The sequence below is a fragment of the Solanum dulcamara genome, chromosome 1, assembly GCF_947179165.1.
Source record: "Solanum dulcamara chromosome 1, daSolDulc1.2, whole genome shotgun sequence".
NCBI classification, from domain to species: domain Eukaryota; kingdom Viridiplantae; phylum Streptophyta; class Magnoliopsida; order Solanales; family Solanaceae; genus Solanum; species Solanum dulcamara.
Genome location: NC_077237.1, coordinates 79,966,735 through 79,975,075, shown reverse-complemented (window position 1 = coordinate 79,975,075; position 8,341 = coordinate 79,966,735). Strand labels below are relative to the sequence as shown.

General features: G+C 28.2%; 1 long non-coding RNA gene across 1 annotated transcript; it reads left to right on the top strand.

Annotated features, from left to right (window-relative positions):
• The first annotated feature begins 1,679 nt into the window (after positions 1–1,679).
• On the top strand, positions 1,680–3,353 carry LOC129889312 (uncharacterized). The gene is made up of 2 exons (XR_008766879.1): positions 1,680–1,978; positions 3,077–3,353. It is a non-coding gene; the product is annotated as an uncharacterized LOC129889312 (long non-coding RNA).
• The last annotated feature ends 4,988 nt before the right edge of the window (positions 3,354–8,341 follow it).

The window sequence follows — 8,341 nt, the reverse complement described above, 5'->3', positions numbered from 1 at the left end:
TAAAGTCTTGAAATCGAAGGTGAATCCAGTCATATCGGGCTTTTGGTAACACCGTAAGTTTCAGGTGGTGATACCGATCTTTCAAATTAGTCCATAATTCAAGAGGGTCTTTTATAGTTAAATATTCAGTTTTTAATCCTTCATTAATATGATGACGGAGAAAAATCATGGCTTTTGCTTTATCTTGGCTTGATGCGTTATTATCTTGTTTAATAGTATCACCTAGACCCTTAGCGTCAAGGTGAATTTCAGCATCAAGGATCCATGATAAATAATTTTTTCCAGAAATGTCAAGTGCCACAAATTCAAGTTTTGATATATTTGACATGATAAAACTGGGATAGAAATTAATTTTAGAAATAGAAAAGACAACTAAAATAAAATTTCTTTAGTAGATATACCTGATATAGAGATTAATTTTCTGGAGAAAATTAGGACTTCGTGCTGATAACGTATTATAAAATAACTAAGTTGACAATATTATAACAGAAAAGAAAGTAAGAGAATATGGAGAGAAAACAGAAAAGAAAGGAAAGTAGCGTGTATATGTATTTTGTGTGTTTTTAGCAATTCACAATGGCCAAGAATGGTCATATTTATAGTTATACAAAAGAAGGCAAGTTGAGCAACTTGCAAAGTGGTGTGTCCACATATAATGGTTTTAGTTTTATACATATTTACAAGAAATCTTCATTTTCACATATAAGAGGTCTTTATTTTTACACATAAAATATCTGAAAAGGACATATTCTTTTATTCAAATTGTAAGCAAGAGATTTGATTTTCTCGTATTGTATCATTATTAATGTAGAAAAATATGTGGTCAACGACTTTAGACCTATTATTGGTAATCTTATAAATTCTATTTTTATAAAGATGATTAATTATTACATCAATAAAAAAGAAAATAATTGTTACAGAGGGGTAATTCTACGAATAGTATATTGTTATAAAAAGGATTGTTATGGTTATAAATAAAACAAATTATTAAAGAGAGGTAAAATTGGAGAAAAACTTGAGTATTATAGTAAAATGTTTATTATATAAGTATATTATTATATAAAAAAAAGTTTGACTGTGATTGTTGACACCCAATTTTGACCAACCCATAACTACTTTTCGGATTGCTATCTTAATAAATAGGCATTTTTTTAAAATTATTTCTTTATTAAAAAATAATTTATATTTAGTTTTACTCAATAAATTATATTATTTTTACGTTCGTAATTTATAATATTTTTTCTATTTATTAATATTATAACTATTATCTTTATTATTATTTAACGAGCTTCATACGTTCGAATGTTTTTACATGTCTATTTAATATATGTTAGATATGTGTATTTTTCTTTATATAAAAAATATTACTTAACTAAGTTTATTTAATAATTCTTATTAATATGTGCATATTACATATCTATTTTAATACGTCTTGTATACATGTGCATATAAAAATCATTAATTAATTAAGTTCATCATATATTTTGATTAACTATGTTAATTATGCATCTATTTTAGTAAGTATTATATACATACGTACGTCGTATATATGTACATACATAGTATATACATAAGTAGTGCTATAATTTTAAATTCCAATTTTAATCTCATTCGGTCATCCTATATTGATCTAATGACTGTGATTTAATCCATCATCTTTTCTAATTTCAATATACCAAACACCCAAAAAAAAAACAATCACTCTCTCTCTAACCCTCTCTCCCTCCACTGTCTCTCCCTCGCCGGAGAAACCATGAGCTGTCGCCGTCTCCTCTTTTCCCTTACTGCGTCTCTCGTTCTCTGTAGAGAACGCCGCCTCTCAATCAACAACGCCATCCCTTTCTTCTATCCCTTCTTCGATGAAGAACCGGACAGTAGCCGCCTCAATAATACGACGAAGAGAAGGCCTCACTCTAGAGCCAAAAATTTCTTTTATTGAAAGATAGTTTTATGACAAATTCTTATGAATCTGTCCAAGGTATGCTTTTTTTTTTTGATTTATATGTTCAATTAATTGTTACTCTATTTTCTTCCTCGGATGATTCTAAATCTAAAATTACCTTCTTTGATGCTAAGTTTGTTCAATATCTTCATATGAAACTTCCATCTCTGTCTAAGATTAGTTTTGAATTTGCCTAATTATTTTTGTTAATTTTGTATGTGTGTCACTGATGTGGGTATTATTAAGAACTGTTGGTATTTGAATTTGAGTAATTTTGATACGAAATTGATTATTCACTGATTTTGGTATATTCTATGTTGATTCTGAAATTGGTGTAATTAGCTTAATTGTGGTATACCTTGTTGGTTGTGTAGTATGTGTTCTTTTCTTGTATATTTAGCCTAATTATGACACAAGTTGATTTGTAAATTAAAGTAATAATTTATATACAATTAATGGTGGTACGTCCCTCTTGGCATGATATTTGAGACTTTTTTTCTGACAAATGGAGTTGCTCTTTCTGACTTTTTTCACCATTTGTTTTGAATATATCTGACTAAATTGATTTGGTTGTTTGAATTTTGATAGATTTCATTGTTGAAATCTTAATTGATTTGTTGTTGAAAATTTTGTTTGACTTTATTGAAATTTTGTACCCCTTTTGAAATATTTGCTCTTTTGTTTGAATTATTTGAAAAAGTCTTGACTAAGAATAGTGAAATTACTTTTGTTGATTTTCTTGAATACTTTTCTTCATTATAAATGAAGAACTCACATTTTCATTTAAGGGGACACAGAACCAGACAGAGAGAAAAGGACAAGAGTAAAAACAAAGAAAGAAAAGAAAAGAAAATATTTTTACTTCATATTCTTAACACCTCCAATAAAAATAAAAGAATTACTAACATAATTTGATATTCTGTTTCTAGCTTGTCTTCACGGTTCACATTTTTATACTTATTTTCCTAACTAAAATATCCAGGTTAGTTCCAACCTTTTCTTTATATGTTAGCTTATTATTTTAAAAAAAATGTTCTTGCCTTGTTTGTTTACTTTATTGAAGTAAAATCATATGATCATGTTATACTTTTATATTATTTGTATATTGCTTGCATTGTCTTTATGGTTTAGCAGAGTTCAGATTTCAAAGTTCAAGACATGAAGAGTTCATTTGGAATAGGATCCAGATGGTTTTTTTTAGTTTCCTGTTTTATTATTTTTATTTGTATATTATTCTCTCTTGATTATTTTGGCGTGTAATAATAAACTCTGTATATAATAAAAAGGGGTAAATACCTGGGGAGGGAATATACTTGCTACTTGCTTATTTTATTTCTTAGTTTATCATAAATTTATGTGTGTTTTGGATACATGTGATCTAGTTATAATATTCATATCCCATGCTTAGGTCCATTTATTCACGATACGAAAATTTCATTTTTTACAAGAGGTTTGCTTTAATAAAAAATAATAAAATAAAAATGATCTAAGAATAGTTTGTTAAATATTGTTTATCATCATATATGTTTTAAAAAATAATTTATCTATTTTATATGTCTTATATTTGTTTATGACAAATCTCATTAAATAATTACTTTGATGATATTTCTACTTTATACCTGTATTTTAAGTTTAAAACCATGAATATAGTTTCAAATAATAGCTTTATAATATTAACTATTTAGACATTATATATGTAGGATCTACTAAATAATTTTAAATGTGGTGATAATCATATTTAGATTTAAATGCCATTTTGTGCAGACATCATGTTCATAGGATTTACAATTTTAATTATATCCTGTTTAAATATATTTTAATTAATATTTTTAACATGCTAGTCATTTGGAAATCATATAGCAAATCATGTCTATTGGACTCAATGAATATTTAAGTATTTATAATATTATAGGCCTTACTGAATATTTTTTTAGCTCATTATATGAATGTAATAAATATTGGCAAAATGTTATTATGTAGTTTCAATATGAAATAATTCCTAGCTTGAAAGATTTTCCTTTGATATTTTATTTAGAGATCACACCAATAGAATTTTAATAATTATTTATCATATTATTTTTACATCGAAACTATGCCTAGAACCTTAATAAATGTTTTACCATGATATTATGTATTGAAACCATGTTTATCAGATTCTAATAAATATTTATTATATTATTCCATTTTTGAAACCATGTCTACGTTTTAATGAATTTTCATCTCATTTAAAAATCATATCTATAGTATTTTAATAAATCTTCAGGATGTTATTAACTAAAATTATATTAATAGAATTTATAAACATTATTAGTTGATAATAAAAATTGTCATGCATGCCTTCTTTCTTTTTATAATCATTTTAATAATTAAAACTGATGTCACATGTCTAAATAATGAAATTTGCCTCCATGTTATTCAAGTTTTTATATATTGACGATATTTACGTCTGATTGTATGCACACACATAATTATTATAACTTTCACTACTTATCGGTATTTTCAAGTATGTTAATTAATTAATGTAGAGGCTTATTTGAGATTTTACGTGCTAAATGTAGTCTTATTTATTTTGTTTGACGATGTGTCTAATTAGGATGCCTATATTTTCTTTGGTTTAAAACCTACCCTAATAGTATATTCAATGCCTCTTGGATATTAAGTTGGGTCGATAGACATGCTTTAGGACATTAGTTCTTATTTTATTAGATCGCTCTAGGATTATAATAACAAATGAACATAGGAGGGGTAGGGGTAGTTAGGCCCTTCGGAAATGATGGAAGTTGAACCGAGCAGAAAAATGACAAAATACTATATTTTTGTCTCCTGATTAATAAGCCGGCGCTGATCCGAAGAATATAAGTACATAAATATTTTTTACCCTACTTTTAAATATTTCTGTTTGTATATATTTGGGGTAGTTTAAATATTATTTTGTTTGCCTTTTACCATTAGCTAATTAGTTGATGATATTTATTTATCCTATACTAATTCTAACATTAATTGTTTAATTTAACTTAATTAAATCCCCTAAAGAGAAACCATTTTGTTTCATTGATTTATTTAAATTATCTCTCCTTTATTTAATTATTTTTTATACCAAGTCTATTTTTATCCTAAATATTTTAAAAATTTATATTTTCAAATTGCTTAATGCTTCAATTATTGTCAAAATACATTCTTTCAAAGTTAGTCAAATAAATTTCAAATCGTCGGACAACCGCATGTTAGCGGCTATTTTAAGTGCTAAAACCTTCTTAAAATAGTAATATGAACCTCGTACCTTTTTCTCTAAATTTTTAAAACTTAAATCTGTTAGGGTCTTTTAAATTAAGTTTTCTTAATTTCTTTAAAAAATTAAGTGGCGACTCCTCTTCTACTAAAATTGATTTTCTCTAAAAGTTGAAATTAATTTTACATTTTGTCCATTTTTCGATATAACAGTGATTATAGGTCTTATTTTTAGAAAAGAATTTCAAAGAGTCCTCTACAAATTTAACTTTCCACACCCTCACTAGCCAAGTAATTGTTATAATAACCTTTCTTATAGTCTATGATATTACGCTTACATTCTTATTCTAATATTTTCTTTTTGTAATGTGTTAATTATATGATTATTATATAATACTGCAGAATAGCGTGAACATGATTGACAAGACCACAACATATTAGTAGAAAGACAGGATGAATAATTAGACACATACACAAGGTCGATAAGGTCATAATCTGAGACAACAAGTTACATCAAGGCCTCATATACATACATAAGTAACTTTATAATATCATATATATAGTCCATAATGTCTGAGGCTCGACTTGCAACATCTCATTATTTTAATTGGGAGGACATAAGGTCGATAGCTCCCGAAATGACATTTATGAATAGTTCTTTCGACACTCTTATCAATAGAATGAATCAAAATTCCATGTATTTATATAGGAAACAACAATCAATGGAATAGTACCTCAAGTAGACATGGGAGGTAATGATTATAAGCGTGGAACAGGAATAACACAATGATCAATTTACGTTATAAATGTTATTTACACGGTTCAAGGAACCATATATGATATGAAACTCAACTCAATCACGACATTAATAAGTGATGAACTCACTACACTTTTTCAGATATAATGAATAAAATATTGATGAATTTAGCATAGACACTCTTATGAATTTGAAAAGTTTCAAATATAAAGAGCCTTACCTTGAGTTACCCAAGCTCAAACCACCACATGTCACTACTCTTGGTTGAATTTCTACGATTCGAAATTTATACGATGTGAGGATCGTGATTATGTCGATCTATTTGAAGGAACTAGAGTGAGAATAAGTCTTTATCTTCATGATGCTAGAAGGAGGGAATTCTAGAGCGAGAACGAGTTCCTACCTGTTGGAATGAAATAAAATGGTATTTTAACTCTAAGTCTTGTTTATATAACAAAGACCCCGCCATTATAGGCCTGCCTCACAACGCGAGCCTCAAAGCAAGGTCTTGCCTCACTTTGGGCCTCGCTGGGTAGGCTCCATAGAGAAATGGGACCTCATCTTGAGCAACGAGCCCCTGGCTCTGTTGGATGGAATTTTGTCCTTTGCGGACGTCGCGCGCTCAAACTTCTTTCGTATTGTAGGTACTAGAGTACTAGAATTAAACTCGTAGACCATCGAATCATCACATTGATTACTCCAAAAACATGGGTGTTACATAAACCCTAAACCCTATTAATACCAAAAATAGGGGTAAAATATATCATAAATCCATTATGTAAAATCTCTTTGCCAAGATCATTCAAGCCAAAAAAAAAAGTATACCATCTCAAAATACTTATCGTATTTACTAAAAATATTTGTCGTTTTAAAAAATTAAATAGCTTTTTTCTCATTTTGCCCTTTGTATTAATTACAATATTTGACAAAAATACTCCCCGATCTCATATTACTTATACACTTTTCTCTTTACACGCCTTTGAGAAATCATGAATAAGATGGTATGTTTACTAATTTGCACTCTCTCTATTAATATGCTAATTTACCCCTTAACTCTTTTTAATAGTTTTATCCATCAAAGTCAAAATTAATTATAATAAAGGAACATTTTTGAAACTCTACAATATTTCTACTTTAATAAAAAGCATTTAAGGATAAAACAGGAAAAAAAAACTAATTAGTTTTATCTTAGTTTTGTAAATGGAAAGTAATTTGGAATCCTTATTTTTAGTAATGTGAACATGTAATATGAGACGGAGGGAGAATGTAATAAATATTAATTGAGGAGAAATAAAATGGTAAATATATTTTATAAGGGTAAAATAATCAAAATGCTACTCTTATTATGCTTTATAAGGCGGGTAAATGAAAAACATGATAAGTATTTTGAGACGGAGTGTGACGGACTTAGACTTCACGCTAAGACTTCCGTGCGGCACTTGACAGCTTACTCACGAATCTTTCATGATCTTGCAAGCTCAAGTAAGCCTTTATGACTAGAGCGCTAAGGGAACGCTAGATTATAAGAAGACAAGAGAGCTTTTATGAAGAAAGCTTTTGTATTGCTTTGGAAGAATGCTTGTTTGCTTGATGGTTTGCTACAAATGAATACCCCCTCTATTTATACTACTTCTAAGGGGCTCAAGTATAAATAAAAATTGCTATACAAGTCCCTCCATATTTACAAAGAAGTCCTTCTCTAGAATTCTCTACACACTCTAGAGAATTCCAAGTCTTTCAAGACTTCTCTACAAGCTTCTATAAGGATCTAGAGTCTTCCACTAACCTCTCCAAGACTCTAGATTCTTCTACCTTCTTCAAAATCAAGTGGCGGGCCATAACAGGAGGAAGTACTTAAAGAAAATGCTTCATTCGACTAACCTTAGATTAGAACACACTACTCCCCCTATTTCAAAATAAGTGGTGTTTTTAGCTTGGGCACACCTCTTAAGAGAAATATTCATTCATAAAAATTAAAATGTATTTTTACTAACTTATCCTTAATAAATACCTTGAAAAAGATATAAATCTTTAGTGCTTCCTCTGTTTCATTTTACTTGGCTCATACACCAAAAATAGATGTTTTACTTGTTCATTTTAACAAATCAAGAGAGTTTTATACTTTCTTTTTTCATATTACCTGTAGTATTAAATAACTACATAAAATAATACTAAAATTTCGAGTCTTTGATATGAAAAAATCTTTAATAGGAGCATTTCTCTCTAATGGATCCTACCCAACTTAAATTTGAATTAATTGAATATTAATACAAATATCAAACTACAAATGAGAAATAATAATAATAAAAAAAATTAAAAAAAAGTATAGACTTTAAGTGTCAAGAATTTTAACTATTTGACTCCACATCTTGTTCAACATGATTAGTTGGCAATGTGAGTCAAATCCATTTTTC